The 26,147-nt window shown below is 35.4% G+C and overlaps 1 protein-coding gene and 1 pseudogene across 7 annotated transcripts in view; one reads left to right on the forward strand and one right to left on the reverse strand.

The window, feature by feature from the left end:
• Positions 1–26,147, reverse strand: part of DACH2 (dachshund family transcription factor 2) — a 632,920-nt gene that overhangs the window by 24,161 nt on the left and 582,612 nt on the right. The window lies entirely within an intron of this gene.
• LOC108291807 lies at positions 11,094–11,714 on the forward strand (annotated as a pseudogene).

Raw genomic sequence — 26,147 nt, forward strand, 5'->3', positions numbered from 1 at the left:
GAGGGAATCAGCACATTATCACAAATTCTGTGACCTTATTCAGCTTTTATGGTTTCATTTGAAGTATTATCTCATAAAAACACTATTAAAACATGTCTTAAGCAGCAACTCTGATGTTTCTAAGGTACGCTTCTCAGTACTAACCACACAGTGTTATGCTTCATTTGCGTTGTTTGATGTCTATATTTAAGTAATATTTTTTCTTCTTGATGTGAGTGCATTAAGTGGATAGAATGACTTTATGATGATGATATATCAATATTTATAATAGCTGGAAAGGTTCTGTACTTTTATATGGATGTTTATAAATCTTAAAGTATTAATTTATGTAGCTGGGAAAAGCTACTATTATAAAATGAAGTGCTACAAAGTTAGAACATTGACTTCCTGCTGATTCAGAGACAATATAGTCATTTCCCTGAATAAATACCTTGTGTCAAGGATGGAGTTCTTAAAATAATGGATTCATTGTTACATATCACCTACACATATGTATAACCTCAGTGGCGAGACTCTGAGGGTCACTTTACAAACAAGATAGCTGAAAAGGAAAGCAATACATCCAGTATGCATAAAACAAAATTATAACTACATTAAATTTATTGGAAGTCTTCTATTTGAAGATGAAAAAAATGCCATTAAATTGGCTGAAAGGAAAATTACTATTGACGGTGAAGACAGGTAGCATGGTCTATGGTTTGTAATGTTGCTATACAGTTAATTGGAGTTTCAAAATAGTATTACTCTTCTTTAAAGAGATAGACACAGCTGAATTAGGTGTTGCTTGCTGCAGTGAGGATCAAATACAAAAGGAATCATATTTCATCAGACCTAGTCAACACCAGGAAAATAAATAGAAATATAAGAGGTATGCAGGCAATGATTCATTTTGATAATCTGGCCCAAGAGAGACACATAGAGACAGCACACGGATCTAAGCTTCTATCAAAAGACAAATAGGACACAGAGGGTGGGAACTGGGATGACAGTATAGCAGAGGTCACATCGATTTTCAGCAGTAGTTTTAACATGGATGAGATAACCCTGGACTTTATTTGGCCCATTGTTCATATCCTACCTGTCCCACAAGCAATAAATTTCCTAGTCCTAGAAAAAGGGCCGTAAAGAAGAAGGATTCTCCTTATGACTTCTTATGATTAAGTTTCTGTGCTAACCAAACATGCTTTTCAGACCAAGGTCACATTGCATGTTAAGGTCCATCATAGCCCCCAAACTAGTAGAAGTGTATTATCTTTTAGTTTATGCAAGAGGAAACTGTCAAACTATTCATCAGATGTTTTTCCTTTTTAACTCCTTTGCTACAAAAATGAATGGTAAATTCATTAGATCAATTTCAATCTTGTAATGTTTTCACATCTGAGCAGCATCTGAATTTTGCTCAGAATTTAAATAAGTGCACTGTTATGTAGGAATTTACCAGGTAGGGTTGAAAAATCCTAATTGGCAATACAGTTTTAAATGGGCAAGTACTAGAAACACAGAATATTGGTTAAATAAGAGCATGTCTTTCTAACCCCAGGAAAAAGGGCTTTGATTATTTTTATTTAAAAGGCTGATATTCAAAATGTACATATCAAAAACTTTATCAGCACATAGAACATAATAGTATAAACCACAAAGTAAAGATAGGAGAACTGCTATCTAGTCAAGGACATGAGTGACCTCTCCAGTTATTGAAGCAAAGTGGAAACCACTTTTATTAACCCTATTTGTTAAACCTGCCATACTTCGTAATAGCACTAGGGAATCCACTTAGCAAATAAGCTCTTCATTTTAATTTCTTTCTCAGATCCCAGATGAATAGATATAAAAGTTGACAAGAACCTTTGTAGAAAAAAAAGATAAATATATATAGTGAATGCTCAAAATAGAAAAGAAAATTAAGTTGAGGCTGCTAGAGACTCTACATGACTCCAGTGGTTATTTTCCCACTTTTTCATGTAGTTAAGTGTTTCTTGTTTCCTCTGGGCTTTAAGGATTGACATACAGGAATATAAACTTAGCCGATTAACCCAGTAGTAGAAAAATGTAGCTATCTGCCAGGTCATCAGTTTTATTCTTCAACAAGAAAATTATACTTTATTATTTTGAGAACTTTTCTCTAAAGACAGCTGTCCCAAGGGACTCTTTTTTTGTCAATGTCATTATTATTACATTCCGGACAAGCAAGACACCTGCTTCCCTCTAACAAACTGAGGAACAATTACAACAATAAAATGACCAACTGCTGTATAATGTGGCTCGCGTGGATGTAAGAAAGGTTACATAGCTTCAATGACTCCTCAAGTGTTGCCATCATCTAATGTGGAAAAGAAAAGCTTGATCCCCAAATTGTTGTATTTCTTTAAGGAAATGAAATAAAAGTAATGCAGATAAATGAAAACAGAAAGCTGGTAGCAGAGGAATAAAGGCCTAGCAGCCTGAGAAAGTGACACAGATACTCTAATACCAATTATGCCTATTTGCTGTGGATCCTTAGATTAGCAATTTCATACAACAAGGTCCTTTATAAATTATGTATTAGAATTCAATCATCTTTTAGACAAAATATTATTCCAATAACAAATATTATGTCCAGTGAAAGGTTTGGGAGAAGTATGGTACCTCGTTCTTGTCATTAAGGAGTGGATACATTATTTAGGAAAAAAGTGGACACTTAAGATTGAATCTTGTTCATGTGGCATAGAGTGTTATTTGCCTCTAGGAGTTCAAATGAGAGATCACTATAGTTTAGAGTGAACCCTCAAAGTAATCTATGCACTCTCTAGCTGAAAGACATTCCCACTGCCATTAGAATAAAGTCCCACAGAACTTCACATGATATAAAGTATTCTAACAAGAAAAGGTTCCTTGCTCCAAGTAGTGTTGACAAAACTGGTTTAAACAATATTTAACAATTTTCCTTAAAGCTAGGATTGCTAGGTACATTACAGGGTGCTCAGTGGAATTTGAATTTCAGATAAACATCAAATCATTGTTTAATATAGTTATGTCCAAAATATTCTGTGGGACATCTTCAGACTAAAAATTTATTTCTCATTTATCTGAAACTCTTATTTCACAGGGCACAGTTTTCCTTTGCTTTTAACTTCCTAAATCTTTTAAAGCAGGACATCTCAGACCCCATCTCACAAATCACCCCTAAAGAACTTACTCATGTAACCAAATACCACCTGTTTCCCCAAAACTTATTTCCATAATAAATTTTTTTAATGATTAAAATGCTAATACTAAATACTAACATATGTCGTATGTTAAGATAGAAAGCAGAGAGCATAATGAAGAGCAAAATACACTGGAGCCTGAATGCTTGGGTTTGAATCCCTGCTCTATGATTTTTATGACCCGGGGTAAGTTACTTAACCTTTCCACGTCTCAGTTTCTTTAGCTGTAAAGATAGGATAATACTAACACCTACCTCTTAGGTTTGTTATAAATGTTAACGAGCTACTATTACCAAAACTAATAGAATAATTCCTGAACAAAGTAAATGCAATATAAGTGTTTATTAAATAAATTAAATAGTAGTTGAAAATTTACAGAAGTGGTATATAGTCATATATTTGACAACCTAAGCATCTATTAACACCTCATGAAACAGCATGTTTGGAAATATACTTCTCTAGGTAACCAGCTTCACCTTAAATTATGCCGCTTTTACTTTCCTAGTCATGAAAGGCCTGAAGAGACAGGTCAGTGGTTTTTAACCAGAAGCAATTTTGCTCCCCAGGGCACATATGGCAATAGTTAGGAAGATGTTTGATTGTCAAGACTACGTACTGCTGACATCTAGTGGTAGAGGCCAGTGATGCTGCAAAAACCCCCGCAAAGCATAGGAAAGCCCTTCACCATCCCCCCCCCATACTGGTTGGGAAGCACTGTTCTTTCCTATTTTCATATAGGAAAATCTCAATGAAAGGACAGTTAACTAGATATCCCCTTCTACAGGTTGAGGATCCCTTATTGGAAAATCCAAAATCTGAAATGCTTCAGAATTCAAAACATTTTGAACTCTGACATTAAACCACAAGTGGAGTAATCCACACCTGACACAATGTGGCAGATCACAGTCAAAATACAATAAAAACTTTGTTTCATGCACAAAATTATTAAAAACATTTTATAAAACTACCCACAGGCTGCGTTTATAAGGTGTATATGAAAATTAAATTAATTTCATGTTTAGATCTAAGTCCCATTCCCAACATATTTAATTATATATATGCAAATATTCGAAAATCTGAAAAACCCAAAATCAAAAATGATATGGTTTGGATCTGTGTCACTACACAAATCTCATGTCAAAAATCCTCAGTTTTGGATATGGGGCCTGGTGTAAGGTGATTGGATCATGGGAGTGAAGTTCTCATGAATGAGATCTGGTTATTTAAAAGTGTACACCTCCCTGTCTCTCACTTCCTCCTGCTCTGGTCATTTAAGACTTGCTTGCTTCCCCTTTGCCTTCTACCATGATTGGAAGTTCCCTGAGGCCTCCCCAGAAGCCAAGCAGATGCCAGCATCTGCTTTAAAAAGGCCCATTTTCTGGTGAGGAATTCAAGTGGGCAGAAGAAATTTGCATAAGTAAAGAGGAGCTAAAAGTTAACAGCCAAGACAATAGGGAAAATGCCTCAAAGGCATTTCAGAGACCTTCCTGGCAGCACCTTCCATCGCAAGACTGGAGGCCAAAGAGGGAAAAAATGATTTCATAGGCCAGGCCCAGGACCACACAGCCCTGTGTAGCCTCAAAACACGGCTCCCTGCATCCCAGCCACTCCAGTTTCAGCCACAGCTAAAAGGGACCCAGGTACAGCTTGGGCTGATGCTTCAGAGAGACAAACCATAAACATCGGTTGCTTCCATGTGGTGTTAAGCCTCCAGGAGCACAGAGTGCAAAAGTTGAGGATAGGGAGCCTCTGCCTAGATTTTAGAGGATGTATGGAAAAGCCTGGATCCCCAGGCACCTGTGGCAGGGGTTGAGCCCTTATGAAGAATCTCTACTTGTGCTGAGCAGAGGGGAAATATGGAGTTGGAGCCCCCACAGAGTCTCCATTGGGGCACTGCTTAGTAGTGGAGCTGTGGGGGGGAGGGTCACCATCCTCCAGATTCCAGAATTATGAATCCACCACCAGCCTGCACTATGCACCTGGGAAAGCCACAGGCAACCAACACCAGCCCTTGAGAGCAATTGTGGAGGTTGAATCCTTCAAAGCTGTAGGAGCAGAGCTGCCCAAGGCCTTGGGAGCCCACCTCTTGCATCAGTATATCCTGGATGTGAGACAGGAAGTCAAAGGATATTTTTTGGAGCTTTATGATTTAATGACTGCTCTGCTAGGTTGCAGAATTGCATGGGGCCTATAGCCTATTTCTCCTGGACAATTTCTCCCTTTTAGAATAGGAGTATTTACTCAACGCCTACACCTCCTTTGTTTTTTGTTTTACAGGCTCGTAGGCAGAAAGGACGAGCCTTGTCTCAGACGATACTCTGGACTGCAGACTTTTGAGTGAATGCTGGAATAAGACTTTGGGGTACTGTTGGGAAGGCATGATTGTATTTTTTAATGTGATTTGCGAAGGGTTGGAGCAGAATGATATGGTTTGGATCTGTGTCCTTGCCTACATCTCATGTCAAATTGTCATTCCCAGTGTTAGAGATGCAGCCTAGTGGGGGTGATTGGATCACTGGGAGAAAGTTCTCATGAATGGTCTAGCACCATCTCCTGGTGCTGTTCTCATGATAGTGAGTGAGTCAGTTTTCATGAGATCTGGATATTTAAACATGTGTGGCAAGACAGGCTTTGTCTTCTGCCATGATTGAAAGTTTCCTGAGGCCACTTCACAAGCTGAGCAGATGCCAGCATCATATTTCTTGTACAGCCTGAAGAACCATTAGCCAATTAAAACTTTTTCTTTATAAATTACTCAGTCTCTGGTGTTTTGTTATGGCAATGCAAGAATAGACCAATACAGAAAACATGTCTGGTCCCAGGCATTCCAGATAAGGGATATTCAAACTGTAGAGAATGTAATAACCTTAATAAGAAAAAAAAGTCAAATACTAATTTAGAACTAACAAAATTTTTTACAAGGTGTGTTTTAGAGTTTTTATGTATTTCATTTGGGATTGCCACCTGCATTATTTGCTCAAATATTATCCTCTTTGTGAAACCTATACTGATCATCCTATTCAAGGCCGCAATTGTGTGACCATTATTTCTACCCCATTGAGATGATTTCTTTTGTCCTGTAGAATCTAGCAGCATTTAATATACAATCTCATGTAATTATTTATTATTGTATTAAATATTTTATTCCAGTACAATTTAATCTTTTTGAGATCATTGACTTTTTTCTGATGTTTATTTGTTCACTGTTGTGTCCTCAGTATCTAGAATAGTCACTATCATGTGTCTAACTATAACCTTTGCAATGATATTGGATGTGCAGACTGGGAATCTTAAAGCCCTGTGAGATTTCTAATCATCAGATTGATTCCACTATTTATTTCTATTCAAAAACACAATATTGTACATGAATATAGAATTTATTTATTCATTTATAAATATGTGGTAGAATGAAGGAAGAAAGGGGATGGAGATAAAGAGTGTCTGGTCAACTCTTAGTCTCTCCAATAAAATAAATGATTATTATAATCCACAAATATTGTGACAAATTGAAATTTTACAATTTTGAAACATAGCTTGTATAGTTGTCACAGAATGCCTAGTATAAATTTACTGAATTTGCGTACATAGCATAGTCCTCTGAGCAAAACATCTTAAAGCCTAAACCTTTCTGTCCCACACACATACTTTCCCATCATCTCTGAGAGGATCTATTATTATATCAGAGATAAAGCAGACCTGACTGATTTTTTTTGGAGTAACTCTATATTTTGTAGAGCCCAGAAATACAAAAATGCTGAGGTTCCAGAAAGAGACTAGAATTTGATCTAAAATCTGCAAAGAAAAACAAGAACTTCTGATATAAACAATCAAAAAGCACCAGAGGCGTGTACAAGTCCCTTCTCCAGAAAACCAGCCTGGGTACCTCTGTGTAAAAGGCTGCACAAAATATAACATTTTATGAATGCCGATTAACATTATAACAGTTTGCATCAAAAAATGGCAAACAATAGGCAGGATTGGGAATGGCATAAGGTAGAAAGCTGCTGTTTTAAAGAGATGTGTTCGGGATAGATGGAGGGGGGAGGGCACATATTTCCATAAATTAGCTGACCCTTCCTGGTGATAATGTTTTGTCACTCTGGCTGATTTGAAAAATGGCTTTTGTCTGTAATCCCAGCACTTTGGATCACGAGGTCAAGAGATCGAGACCACCCTGGTCAACATGGTGAAACCCTGTCTCTACTAAAACTACAAAAAATTAGCTGGGCATGGTGGCGCGTGTCTGTAGTCCCAGCTACTCAGGAGGCTGAGGCAGGAGAATTGCCTGAACCCAGGAGGCGGAGGTTGCGGTGAGCCGAGATTGCACCATTGCACTCCAGCCTGGGTAACAAGAGCGAAACTCAGTCTCAAAAAAAAAAAAAAAGAAAGAAAAATAATGGCTTTTGTACCTTCCCTCTGAAACCTGTTAGGAGTATGCCAGTCATCCTTGTCCCTCAGTGGCAGTTTTCAACCTGACTGTGTCTAGTCAGCCCTGTTGCCCAAATTCCTCAGGATTCTAATATAGGGTCTGCTTTTAGAAGTCTTACTGGGGGCTCAGGCATCTGGCTGGCTGAAGAGGCTGTAAAGCAGATTTCTCATTTTGCTCCCCTGCCAGGAGACATCCAGTCTTTTTTAATCAACCAAGAAAGAAACCTCCTTCTTAATCTGGCACAAATCAGGAAGGGAAATTTACTGTTCTAACCTGGCAATTCAGGTGCCAAATTTAAAAATCTCTGCTTTCATATTTGGTTAGTTAACTGATCTGAGTAGAAAGGGTCAATGGAAGGTATAAGGGAGCAGGTTATTCATCCAGCACTTTAGAGCATAGTTCTCAAACTTTATCATGCATCAGAATGAATTGAAAATCTTTTAAATACACATTCCCTGCTTCCAGAGTTTCTTACTCAGTAGGTATAGAGTCTGACAATTTGAATTTCTAGTAAGTGTCCAATTGATGCTAAAGTTGCTGGTGTGGGAATCATACTTGCAGAAAAAATCATTTTAATATAAAGGGCTATATAAAGGTGAATTTTTACTACAGTCACAAGATTATTAATATTGTTTCCTAACACAATATATTTTTTAACTAGTTATTTTTCAAATTTCAAAAAATCGTTTCAAAAATGTTACCTAATTTTAAGTATGTATCACCAAAGCTTCCAGGAATTGAATAAAATTAAAGATGTACATCAACCAGTCTGTTTTATAGATATAGAGGTTCTGAAAATTAATTTACACTGCAGAAAAAAATTCATATTGGGCCAATTTGTAACATAGATTCAGGAAACAAAATAGTAAAAAAGGTGAGCCTATACAAGTAAAAGGAAAATATTTTTCTGAGAATGAATTCTATGGATTACAATTAGATTTACTTGTATCCAAGAAAGGTAGAAAGAAGATATTTCGAGATGATTAAGATTAAAAATTAAAGATAATTAAAAATCAGAACGACACTATCACAGATAATTTGGGAAAGCAGTCTGTATAACAATTCACAATTTTTCACCTCTTATTAAACTCTTTCATGAGGACTCTGCACTTAATTACACAGATTTGACATTTTTATCAATATGAACACTAATAAGTACGCAATTATACCTGTTTATAATCTATGCATATTCATATTTTCATGTTACCACAGTACCAATTATGCACAATTCTATTTTCATTAGCCATCACCTTCTCTTGCTCATGCACACAATCACTGAGAATATATACTGATATTTTAGTCATAGCTAAAATATGGAGGCACTGGGCTTGGTACAGTGGCATGCATCTGTAGTTCCAGCTAGTCAGGATGCTGAGCCAGGAGGATCACTTGAGCCCAGAAGTTTGAAGCTGCAATACACTATGATCATGCCTCCAAATAGCCACTGCACTCCAGCCTGGGCAATGCAGTGAGACTCCACCTCTTAAAAAAAGAAAAACAAAAATGAGGCACTGAGGCATCGTATGTTTCATACAAGCAATTAAGGGTTTTCCTGATAGATGAGTCTTGATTTCGTAATTACAACACTGCTATAAACCTACTTAACTCAAAATCACCCTAATTGTTTATTTTAGAAAGTTCAATTTTATTTAAAATATATATTAAATTAATAAGGCAAAGCACTGCAATTTTGACATTTTTTTTGTGCTGTGTAATATAGACATTAAGATAATAGAAACTACTGTGGCCAGGCACGGTGGCTCACTCCTGTAATCCCAGCACTTTGGGAGGCTGAGGTGGGTGGATTACTTGAGGTCAGGTGTTGAAGACCAGCCTGGCCAACATGCTGAAACCCCATTTCTACTAAAAACACAAAATTAGCCAGGTATGGTGGCAGGTGACTGTAATCCCAGCTACTCAGGAATCTGAGGCAGGAGAACCACCTGAACCCAGAAGGTGAAGGTTGCAGTGAGGGGAGATTACACCACAGCACTCAGGCTGGGCAACAGCGCGAGACTCCATCTCAAAAAATAAACAAACAAAACTGTTGCTTCTCGCCTGAAAATTTCTTAAGTTTTATCAAGGAAGTTGGCATCTATTAGTAATGCTCAATTTAACAACCTTTACCAAAAGCGCAATCCTAGTTTTAGATGTTGTCTATTGCCATGAAAATTTGTACCATCTTGCGGACACTCTTTTTTGATAATAATAATAAAACAATTCATAATATATATCCAAAGAAGAAAGGATGGCTAAATGCCAGTATTAGAACACATGAATGTGCCATTTTGTTTTGTGTTTTAATGCTACCTCTTCCTCATCTTCATTTCTAGTTTTTGGGGCCTGATTCAACTTTATTTTTTTCTATTTCAATATTCTCACATTACTTAATGACTTTTATCAGAAACACTTGAATACCTAGTTGTGCATTGTATTGTGATGTAAAGCAAGGTGGCATCAACAGAAGGGTGTGGTGGTGATTTCTTCTAGTAACTATTAGACAAATACGATTTGTCCATAAGACAAAGAGGAATATTTTCAAAGATTTTTTAATTCATTAGAAATCTTTCATAAATGTATCATGCAGTTGAAAATAAATGATTATACAAAAGTTAATCATCTAATACATCCCTTTCTGATTCTGACTTACTTCCTATGTCTGCATTCTTCTTATAGCATGACAAACATTACTGAATGTCTCTGTGTGTTGGGATGTTACACAATGTCCCTATTTATAGAATACAAAGATCTACCTCAGAATATTTGTGGGAAGTTTAAAAGAAAAAACTCAAATACAAAACACTTAGCATGGTATTAAGCATACAGTTGGCCCTCAAAAAGATGAGCTGCATCTGAAGCGATGCTAGCCTTCTAGATCTGGAACATTCAAGAAAAAGAAGTGCACTGAATATACATTGATTCCAAGATTTACCCTATAAATTCATTTAAAAAACTTACTCTGGTAAATTGAGTGAAGAATTTTCTTAATCTGTCAAGAACTAATTAAGGTATTATAGCATTGTATTTTGACTTCCTAATAACCAGACAAAAGAATAAACCTGCAATTCTGTAAGTGAACTCTCTCAGATTAGTTCTAAGGTATTTCGAGCCTAAGTCTTCAAAGTACCTGAGTGGTTTGGGTCGACCCCCGCACCCTGCTTTGGCTCACCGTTCATGGGCTGCACCCATTGTCTAACCAGTCCCAATTAGATGAGCCAGATACTTCAGTTGGAAATGCAGAAATCACCCACCTTCTGCACTGATCTCACTTTGAGCTACAGACTGGAGCTGTTCCTGTTTGGCCATCTTGCCAGCCACCGAGTTGCATTTTCCCTTCAAATTTAATTTAAGTTGTATATTTAACCCCATGTAAACCTGCAAGTTTAAGCTAAGTGTACTTTCTACTAAGAATATAGAAAAAAGGGGACAGTTTGGGGTCTGGCTGTTGGGAAAGTGTGGCCTCAAGACAGGCTGGGAAGATGCTAGTGGCAATGATTGAGGAAAGTGCCTTCAGTTTCAAAAAGTTGCTGGATCAGTGCAAGAACCAAGAGTTCCAGGCTTTTGCAAAAATTGCTACAGCCCGTGTATGGTCAGCTTTTAGCTTTTTTTTGCTCCACAATGACATGAATAACCCAAGATATGTTTGGTTAAAAAATACCACCTGCTATAAAATCTTCAAATTCTGAACTTGGGGGAACTTGCTCAGCAGGAAAAGGAATCTGGCAGAGAGATTTCCTTGGGATCTATACAACCGTCAGTGCTCACCAGTGGCCCAAGGTGTTCTAGCCAATTATGGAAGCACTTGGAGATACAACAAGGAGATGATCCTTTGCCCTTGTCTCAAGCGTATACCTCAATAATCGCTGATGATTTTGCAGCCTTTGTTGGATGTCCTGTAGAAGAGGCTGTGAAAGGTGTATTAAAACAAGCATGGCAAGCTGACTCCACTATAAGAATAGCTATGCCCAGAGAGCCAATAGCAAGGCCCCTGGATGTTTAACAAGTTGATTCCCTTGTCAGAGCCAATTCCAGTTCACCCAATCCCCAGTGAATAGCAATTATCCAGACTGACAGATTACGTGGCTTTCCTGTATAACTGATTTATCACCCTGAGTTTAAGATTCACCTTCAGAATCCTGTATATTGACAAATATAGAAATGAAAAGTTTTCCTTTTTAATTTGTTAGATGGATGAAGCACCCTACCATTCCTTACGATGTTATAAAATACACATACAAAGTACGATGTTTTATGTGCATTTTGTCCTTAAACATTATGCCGAATAATTGTTGAAACAGTCCTTGTTTAGTAATATTTAACAGTCTGGATGGAGTCTGTCAGTATTATGGCAGTTAGTTTGTTTTTCAGTGACTAGTAAAATAGGATTTCCTGTTTCTTATAGAACAGTGGTCTTCAACTGTCTTTTGCCTGTGCAGTGGCCCCAGCACACACCACACTCTTAACTGTACCATTTTTGGATAGTTGTAATGATTCATTTGGAGTTTGAGGGTAATATCTGTCTTGCTGGGGATTACGATTCACCCTCTTTGGAGACGATGCTCTCTTTTCTCCCCAACTCCTGAGAGCCACTAATGTAAAATACAGAAATATGTCTGAGGAACAAAAAAAAAAAAAACATTTTTATACTAAACCAGTTTGTTAGATGCTCTCCAATACTGTAAGTACATCAATTGCTGGCAGTGGAGGGCTTGCCATAAAAATGTGACTTATTTAAGATGTTCATGAGAAGTATTCAGTTTTATTATTTCCTTTTGTAAGATGGGAAAAGTTAAGTGTGGAATGCGTTATATGGAGAAAGAAGTGACTAAGATACGTGACACACTTTGTACAACTATCTTATGGCCTGTCGATTACTCATAATCTTGATCCTTTGGTTCAAGATCTTCCCTTTGCATAAATGCTAAACAAGCCTTTCATTTTCTGTGTGACACCTGTCTGGATATTTGACGTTGCTGTTTTATATCTTCGTGTTAAAACAGCCCTTAGTTCATTTATTCTGCATTTGTTTAATAAATATTTAAATGAAAAAAAGAAAATATGAAAAATCAATCTTAAATTTTTACCAGAAAATTTGACCTTATTTTATTAATGTTAAAATTCTTTTACTTACTGTTGTTACAAATATTTATGGATCCATATGGAATAGCAAATGTTGAAGCAAAATTCTCTGTACTACTGTACTCATAGCCAATGATATTTCTTTAGGAGAAAAAACATTTTTAAGATTTACTTCACATGAAGCCCTACAAAATTCAATAATTAATATTAAATGCAGTTGCTTAAAATTTTATGTTTTTATGAATGTGTAAATATTATGCACTCAATAACCAGAGAAGCTCTGCAACATGAAGAAAAGAAAATAAGGGAAAATTAAATGTAAGGTCTTTTGATACTAATATCTTGTAATCAGACTTAGACAAAGCACCGAAAATTTCCATCCTCAATTCCCATTCTATGAAGTTGGTATATTTTTATGAGCCATTTATTTGGATAAAGTGCTTTAAAAATCAACGTTGTAACATTTGAGTCCCATAAAGTTATATTCAGTTTAGTATTATATCTTAGCTATTTCTGCATTTGTACTGAATCTGCCTTCATGCTTTGCTTTGGATAACCTTAAAGAACATGCCTCCATCATCTGAACAGCTATATCTATTCACTTCCCTTAGAGATTTTAACTTTCTTAATTGTATTTGATTACTAGGGAAGATCACTTTGCTCACTGCCTCTGTGTCCATTGTCACCTCCCCTCCATTCATTTCCCATGTGGCATTTTTCCAGCGTCAATGGCTAAATACTGGATTTTTAACATGGCATTGAAATTACCTTCTGTTCTTGCTTAATGACAAGATATTCTATCATCTTATCTCTAGTTAAGATACCTATATTAACAGATGATGAAGTGCATCACAGCCTATGATTCTCAAGCACAATCAATATCACAATTTCTAGGGAGAATTTACTAATAATCCATGTAACCATCTAACCTTACCTACCACTAATTCTGACAGTTGGCATATTTTTTTAAAAATTATAAGGGTGAAAAGCAATGCAATATGCTATTCAAGTTTGAGCACTTATGTGTATTGCTTTATTGCCTCTGCTAAAAGTTTCCAGAAGATACTTTCTCATCTGGATACTCACAACCTGTGTTGTCTTCCTCGATTCACCTAGAAAATTAACACTGGTTAGAAAAATTCTATTATTGATGTCTCGTAGCTTTTTAAACATTGTCAACCCAAACCTTTGAAGCATATATGGGTTGCATTTTCAGGTCTCAGGTAATTATCTCTTATTTGCTTTTCAATGGAATAATACATGTTGTAAGAGAAAATTTTACCATCATGTTTTCCTGTGCTTAGACTTCACAGATGTTATATTCCATATCACCGCCGAAGTCAAAAAGTGTAACACAATAGTGGTAGTATTTTCACAGATATAAAATACTCCTACTATAATTAAGATATAAAATAAGAACAATTACTCAGGTCTTCTGTAATAAAAGAATAACTTTAAAACTGTGTTACTCTTATAATAATACTAACATTCCCATTAGTACTGTGTCATATGCTTTCAAAGCTGTATACCCTCTTCAAATGGCATGGTGTGTTTTTGCAGTACTGTTTGAGTCCAAGCAGATACAAGGTTTATACAGAATGCATCTAGGGAGCCATAAAACTGGTGGTAAACATATTTCTCCATGGTATTTTAGTACTTTAAAAAATTCAATCACAGGGAAAAATGTTTTGCTGTAAATATCTTTAAAGCTTTATACAGGCAATGGCTTCCTACAGCACCTGTTTAAATAATTTTAAGAGTGAGAATAGGTCTTATATACCAAAGCTCACATTCTTCAAGTTTCTTTGAATTTTATATGTCTTGCTTTTGATATTTAGAAAAGATTTAAGTACAATGCACTTTGTGTGCTAGTATGGCAATGAACAATCAGCCTTCCAACTTGCAGTGTGACAGTGTTTTCCAAAATGAATCCAGGAAATACATTTCTACTTCAGCTTAGGTTTTACTCTTTCTGTACAAGGTATTGTTTGATGACTATAATTTGGCAAATAATAATGACATATTACATGCTCAATGTTCTTTACATGTTTCTGCAAGTTTTGAATGAGCCAGAGTAGAAAAAAAAAGCCTCTCAAAGTAGAAAATATTAGAGTTTAAATTAGAAGCAAAAACAGTTCAATGATAAATTCAGAATTTTTGAAATTGAAATTTGGAAATATTTGTTTTTGTTTTTATGATCTTCCTTGCTATTACACTTTGCCTTCTAGTGAGTCCTCAGAAATTTTATTTATGTTTGTGAAAGGGAACTCATCATCACTGGTCATTAGAGAAATGCAAATCAAAACCATATTGAGATACCATCTTACTCCAGTTAGAATGGTGATCATTAAAAAATCAGGAGACAACAGATGCTGGAGAGAATGTGGAGAAATAGGAAAGCTTTTACACTGTTGGGAGGAGTGTAAATTAGTTCAACCATTCTGGAAGTGTGGTGATTCTTCAGGGATATAGAAATAGAAATACCATTTGACCCAGCAACCCGATCACTGGGTATATACCCAAAGGATTATAAATCATTCTATTATAAAGATACATGCACACATATGTTTATTGTAGCACTGTTCACAATAGCAAAGACTTGGAACCAACCCAAATGCCCATCAGTGATAGACTGGATAAAGAAAATGTGGCATAGTGGTACACATCTGTAGTCCATGGAATACTATGCAGCCATATAAAAGGATGAGTTCATGTCATTTGCAGGGACATGGATAAAGCTGGAAACCATCATTTTCAGCAAACTGACACAGGAACAGAGAACCAAACACCACATGTTCTCACTCATAAATGGATGTTGAACAATGAGAACACATGGACAAAGGGAAGGGAACATCACACACCTGGGCCTTTCAGGCAGTGGGGGACTAGGGTAGGGATAGCATTGAGAGAAATACTTAATGTAGATGATGGGGTAATGGATGCAGCAAACCACCATGGCACATGTATACCTGTGTAACCTGCATGTTCTGCACATGTACCCCAGAACTTAAAGTATAACAATAAAAAATAAAGTTCACATGTTAATGTCTTAAATCTCTAGCTTAGGCTTAAATTATTTGAGCTGGGGACTATGACCTACTTATTCTCTTTTTCTTCTGCAGAAGCTATCATTTTGCCTTATATATAGTAGACAACCAATAAATATTTGTTTTCTAAATTACATATGACAGAAAGTCATATGAACATTGAGATAAGCTAGAGCTGCCTAGAGAGCACATATTAAGGCTTAGAACACAAAAGCCTAAAGGTAAATAGATTCCTAGACTGAATTCCTAGAAACTTCCCATGATCCTTAATTTAAGAAAACAGCACTCAACAGGTTCACATTCATTCTGTGGTTGAAATGGGATTGCTCAATATTGTAAACATGTCAGTGGTCAGAAAGCCAGCAATTAGAAGAGGATTTGAGGTATTGATTCACTGCTTATCAAACCCATATTCCCTAAATCCAAAATGAATGGGTTTCTATATGTGGAAAAGAAGTGTATGATTCTTCTAGCATTACTGGAGATAAATTCTTTAAGTAGTATTCTATGCTTAGTGTGAACTTGGTTCTTACTCTCTGAAAGTTAATTACCAAATTGTTTTATGTCCTTAGTAACAATATGCTACAGCTGACCCTTGAACAATATGGGTTTGAACCATGTAGGTTCACTTACACACAAATTTTCTTCCACCACTGCCACCCCTGAGAGAGCAAGACTAACCAGTCCTTTTCCTCCTTCTCAGCCTACTCAACATGAAGACAGTAAGGCTGATGACCTTTATGAGGATGTACTTCCACTTAATAAATAGAAACTATATCCTCTGCTCCTTATAATTTGCTTAATAACATTTTCTTTTCTTCTAGCTTACTGTTTTGTAAGAATACAGTATATAATGCATGTAACATATAAGTTTTAGCTGACAATTTATATTATCAATAAAGTTTCCAGTCAACCACAGGCTATTAGTAGTTTTAAGTTTTTGGAGAGTAAAAAGTTATACAGGTGGCCAGGTATGGTAGCTCATGCCTGTAATCCAAGTACTTTGGGAGGCTAAGGCAGGAGGATTGCTTTTGGCTGTGAGTTCTAGACCAGGCTGGGTAACATAGCAGTCCCTGTCTCTATATTTTTGAAATTATCCAGCCATGGTGGTACACATCTGTAGTCCCAGGTACTTGGAAGGCTAAGGTGGAAGAGTCTTTGAGCCTAGAGGTTGAAGTGGCAGTGAGCTATGATTGCGTCACTGTACTCCAGCCTGTGCAACAGAGCAAGACACTGTCACTAAAANAAAAAAAAAAAAAAGGTGTTTTGGGCAATTTGGGAGGAAGGCTCTTGAAAAATAGTACTGTTACAATCCTAGCAATATTTCATACCTTAGAATAGCCAGAACTGGGGAGGCGGAGGTTGCAGTGAGCTGAGATGGAGCCACTGCACTCCAGCCTGGCGCCTGACAACAGACAGAGACTCCGAAAAAAAAAAAAAAAAAAAAGTTATATGTGAATTTTTGACTGGAAAAGGGGCGGGTGGTGGTTAGTGCCCCAACTTCTGCACTATTCAAGGGTCAATGATATTTACAATTTAAAGTAAATTTATTCAAGTTATAATATTTAGAAAAACAGAATTTTAAACTTGTGGATTCTAATCTCTTGTGTACTTGTTCTTTATTACATACAATGAATATAATTTAATACTGAATGCAGTACTTTCAAAAAAGACTAGCCGTAGTGGTATACAACTTGAGTTGTGTCTATGCATACTACTTTTTGTTGAACCATTTTGGTGTAAAACATTTAGCAAATATAAAGAAAAAGAAACCAAACCAATTATCTTGCAGAGCTGACGTCCTTTCAGATTGAATTGGTTGTCAAATTCAATTTTAATGACCAATCTCTCTATGTGTGAATACATGTGTGTGATAGTCAAGTGCTTATAAAACTTAAAGTTACCCTCTCCATTTCTACCAAGAAACACAGTACACATATGAAATGTTTTTCTAAGCAAAATAAAATAATCTCTATAGTACTGAAATATTATCCAAAATTGAATTACAATCGAGAAATTCAATTATTAATTGTAATTTTCCTTTGGTTAATTGCATTCCTCCACCTTGTCAAAATGTACATCATTGGGAAACAGGTGACATTTATTTCTATTGCCTTAACAAAAAGGTAATTTTATGAGTCCTTTTGGCATCATATTTTATATAGAAAAAATGTTACCTCCATGCTGTAGCATCTCCACACACAGGAAATGCATTTACAAACAAATGTATGGTATTTAACTATGTTTTGTCTTCTACTCTATTTTGTACATGGTAATAATATAATAAAACTGATTTCTAAAAGGCTCATATACAATAAAAGCCCTGTTGCCTACGTCTGTATTCATCACTGACATGTAACTGTATGGTCATTTGTGTATATATAAACATGCAGGCACACACAATTATAAATTTTGTCATGAATGTAATTGCTTTTCTCAATGAATTTCCATGAAATAAAACACAGCTAATGCCTCCCACTTACCATTTCTACTGAAATTATAGTTTGCAGCTTGTAGTGGGAAAGCACAATGTAAAGGATCTGAACCATGGTGTTCAGAAATGCCATTGATTGTCTTTATTACTAGAATAACAAACCCCCCAAAATATAATAGCAAGTAATATGATCATTTCCCTTGCCAGTACCGTTAAACTTGGCAGTGAACTACTTCAAACAGCTAAGAGTGTTAAACATTAGTTCAGCCTTAAGCAGATTTGGCTATTTAACAGCCAAATATGCACTGCAGTCTATCTGAATGTTAAAAGCACCTTTCAAACTTAATTTTACAGAAATCTTAATGACCAGAACAAACTATTGAAGGCAAAAAGAAAAGTAATTATTTCAACAGATGAAAGGAAACAATAAACGAATGTTCATGTTTTAAAAGTGGGGCTGTGACTTCTCTTTTTAAAGGAAATGTTTTGAGCCCAAAATATGATGAAGATACTTAAGCTACTGTTTACATAGGGATTATTTCTACCTGTGAATATAATTCTTGGAGAGGAGGGAATTAACAGCTTTTCTAAACCTGAGTTACTAAGTGAAACACCAGAAGGATATTTGCTTTCAAAAGTGAATTTCATTAGTTTCTTTTTTAATTTTTGACTTTTATGTTTTTGTGTGTACATAGTCTTTGTACACAGTTGGTGAGAATGTAAATTAGTACAACCACCGTGGAGAAGAGTTTGGAGGTTCCTTAAGAAACGAACATTAGGGCTACCACACAATTCAGCAATCCCATTACTGGTTACATACCCAAAAGAAAGGAAATCATTAGTTTGTAAATGCTTACTTTAGACATTTTCTACAATGATTAGAACTAGGAAAGAAACACAAAGGCAGATGGGTATGATCAGAAAAGGAAAGAAAATGACAAAAGCTGATTCAAAAAAGCTTTGATATGGGGTGGTGGTGGTGTGGTGGTAAAGATGGTGATTGTGAATTTGAAGTCCAATGCATTTTATTGCCTTTTCTCAGTGCCATCAATAGGTAACTCTGAGAATGGGTTGAAATGCTAAATTTACAAAGAACATAACTAGTGAAAAAAATAATGGTCTTGGAATTGTTCTCATTATTGCTATGTAGATATTTATAAGTTCAAGGTATAAATTTAAATCATAAAATTGTCAAAATCATCACATCGCCATAGTAAAAAATGCTTCGAAAGAAAGCAAACAATTATTTACAAATATAATATACTTAGTCATAATCAGACTTGTGTTAGACCAAGCTTAAAGTATATGCATTATATATAAAATAGTGTTCTCCTCCTCATCTGTTGGTAAAAATTGGAAAAAAAAAAAGAAAAGAAAAACAAGTTTTCGACACTTGATTCTATCAGAATTTTTTCCTTCAGAAACAATGTAATTTTGCTGCACTAAAGCCAACATCTAAATTTTACTCTCAAAATTCCGAATAGAAATAAAAACAATGAAAACTAAGCTAATACCTAGGTATTCTCCCCTCAAGCATTTGTGTCTTTAGCCAAGATTTACAATTTCTTCTTAAACAGGATGAGGAACTCTTTCAGATTCTACTACACTGCCAATAAAAACAGGAACCTTCTTTTCAGAGCATTAAATAGGTTCTAGGGGCTTAAAAAATTAAAATGAAGTGAACTGACCACAATTCAATCAAGTTCCTTAGGCTAGGAAGAATCACTGGTTTAGTAACAGAAAATTTAAGGTTGGATTTTTGGAAGAAATTTTAGTTTCCTCAGTCAGATTTTAAGCCCCTGGCAAGCAGGAAATAGACCTTCGTGTACTTCCAAGGAAGCACCTGATTGAATGTCAATGTCTGTGCGCTTACAGGATGTTTTCCTTAAAACAATAACAGCACAAATATGACTATCTTATATAGTAGGAAAAAACTGTCCTCTAGGGGCTTAGGATTTCTCTAGATGTCTTTTTACTGATGATGATGTGATTCCCTGAGGCAATTCAGTCCCAGATTTTATTTCACACTGTGTGTCTAGTGAAGCCATTTTGGAACACTAGTTCTACGCAATGGAAGTAGAAATATACCCTGTCATATTTCTTGCAATCAAAAAGGGAATAATAATTCTTACAGTGTATTTTCCCTTTGTGTTTCCCACCCTTCCCAAACACAGTATTCTTTGTTTTCATTCTTATTTTTTAAATTTCTACCCTACTTGGAAGCTGAACAAATACAGTGTTCTATCTCCACTATTCTTAGGTGAAAGGAAAAACACTCATGCCTTACTTTTAATAATTTCACAATCTCTACGTTTTCATGGTTTGATCAGTTATATATAATGAAGATAAATGCGCACTTTGCACTTTGTATGGTATAAATATTTCTTTAAGCTTACAATAGAGAACAACAAAAAATAAACTAGATTTGTAAAACCAGCAGGAGTAAGTGGAACTGGAACTGACTCCAAGCTTCTTGTTAGTGGGACAGTTAAATGGTCTGAGATAAATAGTTATTTGTTCCACTAATTCAGTCTCCAGGTATTCTTTGTTATCTTGGTGAGCATAATATTATACTAAGCACAATAGTAATAATTATAAAGCTGGCAAGTCTTGTGCTAAGTACTTTATATTAATTATATCATTTATTCCTCATACCAACATCATAAAACAGGTACTATCATTCAAATATTTTCTAGCTGAGGAAACAGGCATTGAAATTTAAAAGATGCTTGCCCAAATTCACATCAAAGCTCAGAACTGAATCCGGTTCCGTCACACTCTAGATTCTGCACTGTTAACAATTTAACTACACAGCATAATTCCTAGCCTGTGGTACACTGAACTAATATACTGACATTACACAAGCAGAGTTGTCTTTTGAAAAAGAACAGACACGAGAGTGATGAGGCTTTGGGTTTTGAAATTTACTTGAAGTAAAAACTCTCAATAATGTTTGCTAATAGGGACATACCTATGCTATGTGTGTAAGGAGGTGAATGGAATTCAGGAAACCAGGAGACAAAAAACATGACATTTTATTGTATTCTAGCAGGGTACACACTTATTTAAAAACAATGTAAAATGGAGCATTCCACAAAAGAAGCAGCGTCATGAGAAAACTTGGGATTCAAGTTTTGTAAACGCTGCATTTTCAATATTATGGTGTCAGTCTTCATTCAGTCTTTGACAAGGTTGTCAAATAGCAATCTAGTTTTGTGAGACATTAAACAAAGATCAAAGCAATGATACTGCTGAGTTAACATTATCTTCCCACTTAAACACCTTCATACTTTAACATCAGTATCAACTTCAAACTCCGCTTTCAAAGCAAACAAAATGGTGAAAACTTTAGTATCACTCTTCCCTATGAAAACTGTAATTTCCATCTCTTATTCAGATATTTTTGAAACATTTATTTTAATTTATATTTTAAAGAAAAGCAGAAAGCCTTTTTAGTATCTACATAAATATTTTACACATTTTGTTTAGCAGTAAGAACTAACGCAGTTAAACATGGAATATCATTATTTTCATTCTCACTATAGAATGATGGCAAATGAAAGGCATCAATAATCAATTTTATAAGTGAAGAAACTCAGAAAATAAATGCAGTGGAAAAATAAATTCTGTATCATCATCAGCAAGCTGACTTATAAGCAGAACTAAGCCTAACTCTTGGATATTATGTCAGCACAAGCCTCATTTTTAAGCAAACCATATGACATTTCTATGATGCTCATACGAAAAGGCTATGCATATTTTTGTTTACATTTCCAAAACTCTGCCCTGGTAAATGTCACCCCAAACCCCCAAATCTAACACAAAAATAAAGTAGAGAAAATATGGGATGCAAACACACATTGATGTTATATGTTATCTTTTTCCTGGGAAGTAGGCACTGAATGCTTCACTCAATTCCTTTTACTTACTAGCATTTTGTGAGTATCATTGGGGCATATGACACTGTATTAGGAGTTACCATATTAACTGAAAATAAGGATGTAGTCCTCAAGAAATGTTCTGTATTTTAACTCTGCTTATTATATACAAAGCCCTCAGAACATGTTAGAACTAAAGAATGTTGAGTTAATTATTTGGTTATACATAAAACATGCCCAAAGTGTGATATTTTCCCCAGAAAAATAAGGAATATAAATATATTTGAAAGTTCAACCTTGTCACTTGACCAAATAATGATAGAAACTGTCAGGTGAGATACATCTTCTGGCCATCTCTGAGTAAAGGAATTGATAGATTTATAAATGCATCCATTATGTACAATTTGAAGGGGAGAGTTGGGCAAGGAGGAAAGGCACTATTTTGTTTTATGTTTTCAATTGACTAGGAAAGATGAGCTAATCTGCCGTGGAGAAATCAGAGGCAATTCAAGTAAATTGCTGACAATTACCTCAAGTCAAAATCACCCAAGAGCTCTCCATGACGCCTCAAAATAAGTACTGAGCTAAGGTGCCTAGCACTTGAGTATCCTTTAACACATTGAAATTAGGATGCTTTCTTAAACTTCACAGTTTTTTAGAGCCAAGTATAACCCATCACAATAATTTTGCTGTCGAAATGCAGCCCACCTACAGGAATATGTGATATATTAGTGTTTGAATGAAAAAAAAACATGAGTTGCTGGGATTAAGTAATTGATTAATGTGTTTATGTGCTTAAAAATTTCTAGTGACTTCACTCTGTATTCTCCATATAAAATGAGGGCAGTCTAAAGGGCCATTGTAATTGCACTTTTCTTCTTGCTGTTTTTTCTTATCTTTTTAAATTTTTATTTTATTTTTTACAGAGAATGTGTCTTGCCATGTTGCCCAGGCTGGTTGCAAACTCCTGGGCTCAGACATTCCTCCCACCCCAGCTTCCGAAGTGCTGAGATTATAGGTGTGAGCCACCACACCTGGCTTATAATTGCATTTTTCTACCATTGGTATACAGAGAAATCTCACAAAGCTGCTGGTATCATTTAAGGTGTCAAAATCAATAACAGCATCTTGTCATTAGAATAACAAATGTCACTTCTGAGGTGAAATAACTTTACACCAACAACTCTGATATTGCTAAGAATATGAGAATATTTATGTCTTTGATTCCTAGATGATTATATGACTGTATGTCTATATGACTACAGATACATGCTCCTAGAATATAAAAAAAATTATAAAGTACTATTATAATGTTCTAAGTCATCTCAAATGAGCTAGTCCTATACATATCCCAGCACTTTTCTAGAAATTAGTTTTGGTACAGTTTGCAAAATGGTAATGTGATACCTCCAGCTTTCTTCATTTTGTTTACAACTGCCTTGGTTATTTGTGCTCTCTTTTGGTTCTATACGAATCTCAGAATAGTTTTTTCTAATTCTGCACAAAGTGACATTGGCAGTTTAATACAGATTGCAGGGAATGTGTAGATTTCTTTAGGCAATATAGGCATTTTAACAATATTGATTCTTTCAGTCCATGAGCATGGAATGCTTTTCTGTTTATTTGTGTCACCCACGATTTCTTTCAGCAGTGTTTTGTAGTTTTCCTTGTAGCGATCTTCTACCTCCTTGGTTAATGTATTCCTAGCTATCTATTTTGTTGGTGGATTTGTTAAAAATGGCTCTTATTTTTTTGAGGTATGTTCCTTTGATGCCTAATTTGTTATTATGAAGGGATGTTGGATTTTATCTAATTCTTTTTTTTGCATCTATTGAAATGATCACACATTTTTGGTTTTTAATTCTGTTCAGGCAGTGAGTCAAATTATTGATTTGCATATGTTGAATCAGCCTTTCTTCCCAGGAATAAAGCCTACTTTATTACGGCAAATTAATTTTTTGATGTGCTGGTTGATTAAGCGAATTAACACAGAAACAGAAACGCAAATATCGCATGTTCTTACTTATAAGTCAGAGTTTAGTGAGCTAACCTTTCAGTACATACAGACATAAAGATGAAAACCATAGATACTACAGATTCCAAAACAGGTGAGGTACAGAGGAGCTGAGGATCAAAAAACTTCCTATTGGGTATTGTGTTCACTATTTGGGTAACAGGATCAATAAAAAGCCAAACCACAGGAGCACACAACATGCCCTTTTAAGAAACATGCATGTTTCCCAAGTCTAAAATTAAAAAATAATTAATAAATAAATATAATTACTTTGGGAAGCTGACATTACTAATGATGAAATTCTGCTGAACTCCCAATCTTTCTCTTTACCATTACAATGATAACAAGTATAAGCAGCCCTACAAAAAATCCACGAATCACTTTTAAATTATTAAACATGATGAGAGAATTTATAGTTAAGTTTGGTTCGAATCTGCGTATGATCTGTGACTTAGAAATACTCTTGCATATACTAACCTACAGGGAAAGCGTTTGTTGTGATATATTATAAAGCCGATTCTTAAATGCCTACACAAAGGGAAGATAACAAAGAAAAAAAATCCAATACTGGGAATAATCCACAACAGTAAATTATTTTGATTCTGAATTGTATGATACAATTTTTAATATAATTTTTGGTTGTAATTAATTGGCTTAAACATGAACGTGTCCCCAAATTCCAGTTTTCACAGCAAACACAGCCTTAGTTTTTACCTCTTCTCTTCTAATCTATTCTGCAAATAATCAACAGATATACCTTCCAAAAACAGTGTTTTGAGCACAGTACCGTAAGACCTGTAGGATAAATTACTAAACATTTACCCTGAACTTCCTAACATTCTACAGCTGTATCTCCTGACTTTCCCTGGCATTTCATCTATAAGCCACTAATGAATGAACCATTTTATAGCAGGAAAAAAAAAAAAAACCGCAGCAGACTCATTGTCCATAACATACTTTATGAAGATGGTCAGACAATGTGGTAGAGGAGAAAGAACATGGAATACCTGGGTTCAAATTCTGGTGTTGTGCTTATTAGCTGTGTCAAGGTGGCCAAATTCCATAACCTGTCTGTTCTCCAATAGTCTCACCTAGTTCTTTGACTGGAATTCACCTATGAAGCATTTTATGTGTATTTGTTTATTGCCTAATTCATTCAATATAGTGAAGGAAACCCTAGATCAACTGAGACACACTGAGATTTAAATTTGCCAAAAAACATATATACAGTGGCAAATAACAGAAAAAGTCTAAGTGTTGACATCAGTGTGTCACTCTATAATTCAGTTAATAATGCCTGGAGGAGAAATGTGTAAAAGCCTACAAACTAATTATTTATGCAAATACATTCTCAGACCACCTACCACTCTGCATTTCTGGCAGGTATCCTCCTTCCTTGATACTTTCTAGGGAAAATGCAAATATCATTTGATACTGGGGACATTTCTTTCTGTGTGACATTATGTTCAAACAGGGAAGGAAGGAGAGGAACATATGTTTAAATAATGCCACAAGTAAAATACAAATTAACAGTAGTACAGAAAATAAATACTGCTTCGAAGATTATAGCCAATAAATTAATCCCCTGTTTACATGTTATGAAGCCCATAAGTAGATAAAGCACAAAGGCTCAAGCCTCAGTGATATTGATTTCCCCATGATAGCAAAATTCTATGGTCAATTAAATCCCTAATGTTAAGTTATTAAAGACAACTGTTTACTGCCATGAATCACTGGACATAGGTCAGGTATACAAAAGATTATATAACTGATTATTTAGGACATGAGTCACAATTTCATAAAAACATTTTTCTGCTACCTTACAAAATAGGGTGAAAGAAAATTTAAATGTATCACTAGAATATATCAAACCATATTGAACAGCTGCAAGTGAGGCTGATTTGCTTACCAGTTGTCGATTTCTTTTAACTGTGAGTATTAAGGGTACAAGTAACACTCTGTGAATGCCACTAGGAAAAAGAAAAAAATGCCTGGACTCAAGATGTTTAGAATCTTGTTGGTGGGAAAAACTAGGGAAGTTTGAAATTAGTAAGGATAACTCACGGAAGAATGTAGCATGG

This window comes from Cebus imitator, unplaced genomic scaffold (assembly GCF_001604975.1).
Source record: "Cebus imitator isolate Cc_AM_T3 unplaced genomic scaffold, Cebus_imitator-1.0 Scaffold468, whole genome shotgun sequence".
Classification (NCBI taxonomy): domain Eukaryota; kingdom Metazoa; phylum Chordata; class Mammalia; order Primates; family Cebidae; genus Cebus; species Cebus imitator.